At 59.1% G+C, this 254-nt stretch overlaps 1 pseudogene; it reads left to right on the top strand.

The window, feature by feature from the left end:
- The window catches only part of LOC119585927, a 7,715-nt pseudogene that overhangs the window by 1,924 nt on the left and 5,537 nt on the right, over positions 1-254 (top strand).

Raw genomic sequence — 254 nt, forward strand, 5'->3', positions numbered from 1 at the left:
CCGCAGAGTCCACCCTTTCGCCAGCGGGATGGAGGGAAGCTCATGTCCTTCGCTGGAGAGATACGGCAGCAGCGAGAGTCCCCTGGGTCTGTCCCTTCCCCCTTCTCCTCCCCGGCCGCGCCCCTCGTCAGGATTTACCCCAAAGGCGACACTAGGAAGTAGGATGAGTGGTGGGTGGGGCGTCTTGCCGTCCTCGGATGTAGCGTGGATGGTGCGGGGTACGTTTGGTATTAGTATGAAAATAAAATATAGGC

The sequence above is a fragment of the Penaeus monodon genome, chromosome 20 (genome assembly GCF_015228065.2).
Source record: "Penaeus monodon isolate SGIC_2016 chromosome 20, NSTDA_Pmon_1, whole genome shotgun sequence".
In the NCBI taxonomy this organism is placed as follows: domain Eukaryota; kingdom Metazoa; phylum Arthropoda; class Malacostraca; order Decapoda; family Penaeidae; genus Penaeus; species Penaeus monodon.